Here is a 2,838-nt window from a genome sequence, read left to right as displayed (position 1 = left end):
TTCAAGAATTCCCTGGTTATCCAGTGGTTAGGACTTGGTGCTTTCACTTTCAGGGCTGAGGTTTGATCCCTGGCACAGTAAAAAAAAAAAAAAAAATAACAAACCCAAAAACAAACAAAAAAGAATTTAATCATCAATTCAATGATAGGATAAAAGAATTAAAAAAAATGATTCTCAGGTTTCTGTCTTTGGTGACTGAGGAGTCTCATTTATTAAAATAGGTGACCTAGGAAAAGCAGCATGTTTGAGGGAAAGAGGATACTCAGTTTATAATATGTTTTGTTTGATGAGCCTGTGAGACAGTGATGAGACATTCAGGCACTTAGAGCTAGAGTCCTGAAGTTCAGGAAAATTATTCGGGCTGAATATATGAGTCAAAGAATCATTAACAAGCTTAGCCACTGAGAGCCCACTCATAAGAAGATGCACTCTAGGACAGAGTTTCATATAACAGAGAAATTTAATGAAGAGAGGAAGAGAAACTCACAAAGGGTCCCTGCGCTCATTCAGCATGATCAATCATGGATCTGTCTGCTCTGAAGGGTCCACTGGAGGTCATGGAGCCCAGTGCCCCCTGTTTATAGGTGAGGAGACTGAGGCCCAAAGAGGGGGAGTGACCTATAACCTCTTCCTCCAGCTCCACCACTCACCAACCACCACTCTGACTCCCCCAACCCTGTCCACATCATTCCTACTTCTCTTTCTCTGCCTGTCCTGCTAAGAGCCATCACATCTTAGCTCAAGGGTCATTTCCTCAGGGAAGTCTTTGCTCCTGACACAATAACTTCTTTTTGCGGGGGGGTGGGGGGTTGGATATACTTGTTTCTCATTTATTATACTTTTTATAGCTGTAAAAATAAGACCTTTTTAGACTATGTAAGAAAGATTTTCCCAATCTCCCTCAGCCTGTCCCCACCCCTGCAGACTACTTCTGTCTTATTACCTTGCTTTGTCTTCACAGCACATACCAATATCTGGTATTTTATAATACACTGATTATCAATTTTCTTTTCTACTGAAATGTAAACTCAAAGATTTGGTCTGTTTTGGTCAATAATCCATCTCTAGCACTTAAAAGAATGCCAAGTGCCCAATGTGTAAAAAGGGCTCAGTGTATATGTATTGAGTGACTGAATGAATTTGTTTCACAGCTATCTAATTTTTGAGTAAGTTCTATGAAGACAGTGACTATGTCGGTATATTCATCATTATCTCCTCAGAGTTCAGCACAGTGCCTGGCACTTAGTAGGTACATAGTAAAGTCTTATAAAATAAACATATAAAAACACCACAAAGCTAGATTTTACATAAGCTTGTTCTATTTTGAATGTACTACATATAGAAAGCATTAGTCACTCAGTCGTGTCTGACTCTTTGTGACCCTGTGGACTATAGCCTGCCAGGCTCCCCTGTCCATGGGATTCTCCAGACAAGAATACTAGAGTAGGCTGCCATTTCCTTCTCCATGGAATCTTCCCAATCTAGGGATTGAACCCAGGTCTCTTGCATTGCAGGCAGATTCTTTGCCATCTGAGCCACAGGGTAAGCCTTATACTATATATAGGAGATCATAAAAATATTTTTGATTATTAAGTAAAACAATTGATGAAATGAATAATCATATGATCCACAGGCAACCCCACTGGTGAGACCATAGGTTGCACTGACAGTGAGATGTCACATACACTTTATGGCCTGGTTAGGATGGAGCTCTTTGAAGGAAGGAGCTAGTTTGAGGTCTCTGTGTCTTTCTTGAATGGATGGTAATGGGCCTGAACAGAGTCAGAGGACCTTGAGGGGATTCTCAGCTACTCTGCAGGCAGTCAGACTTTGGGCAAGGAGGCAAATCTGAATCTCTGTTTTCTCACTTGTGTTATCTACCAAGGTTTACATAATGAACTATATAGAAATAGGCCTTAAGTCTGGTCCTAATGCCAACAACTGTTGGTTTAATTTGGCAACTTAGGATTTGCCAGTTCAGAGAGGACTGGTTACACTGTTGGAAAAAATAGGGATAACACATCCTTAATGGAATAAAACTGATTGCAAAACAAAAGCAATTTACTAATGTATGAACACCATTTTAGACAAGAACGAAATTAAGTAGCTCATGATCTTTAACAAGTCAATTGATTTTTCTTAGTTTAGTCTAAGCATACTGCTGGGTACAGGGAGGTCTCCCCAGTTTTTACCTAACACATTTTGTTTTCATTGTCTCCTCAATATTTTAAAATTTCCCTATCCCTCTATAGTATTTACCCTTTGGGATTCATCACCTAGCACTGAATGACTCCAGAAGCTTTCTGTGACCTGTCCATATGCAAGTTCTCTCTGCCATGGTTTCTAGCTGCTGCAATTCCGTGGACAAAATTTTTTTTTTTCTTTTCCATTTATTTTTATTAGTTGGAGGCTAATTACTTTACAGCATTGCAGTGGTTTTTGTCATACATTGAAATGAATTAGCCATGGATTTACATGTATTCCCCATCCCGGTCCCCCCTCCCACCTCCCTCTCCACCCCATCCCTCTGGGTCTTCCCAGTGCACCAGGCCCGAGCACTTGTCTCATGCATCCAACCTGGGCTGGTGATCTGTTTCACCCTAGATATACATGTTTTGATGTTGTTCTCTGAAACATCCCACCCTTGCCTTCTCCCACAGAGTCCACGAGTCTGTTCTATACATCTGAGTCTCTTTTTCTTTTTTTTGCATATAGGGTTATCGTTACCATCTTTCTAAATTCCATATATATGTGTTAGTATACTGTAATGGTCTTTATCTTTCTGGCTTACTTCGCTCTGTATAATGGGCTCCAGTTTCACCCATCTCATTAGAACTG

Source organism: Odocoileus virginianus, chromosome 24, assembly GCF_023699985.2.
Source record: "Odocoileus virginianus isolate 20LAN1187 ecotype Illinois chromosome 24, Ovbor_1.2, whole genome shotgun sequence".
NCBI classification, from domain to species: domain Eukaryota; kingdom Metazoa; phylum Chordata; class Mammalia; order Artiodactyla; family Cervidae; genus Odocoileus; species Odocoileus virginianus.
This window is presented reverse-complemented; position numbering follows the sequence as displayed.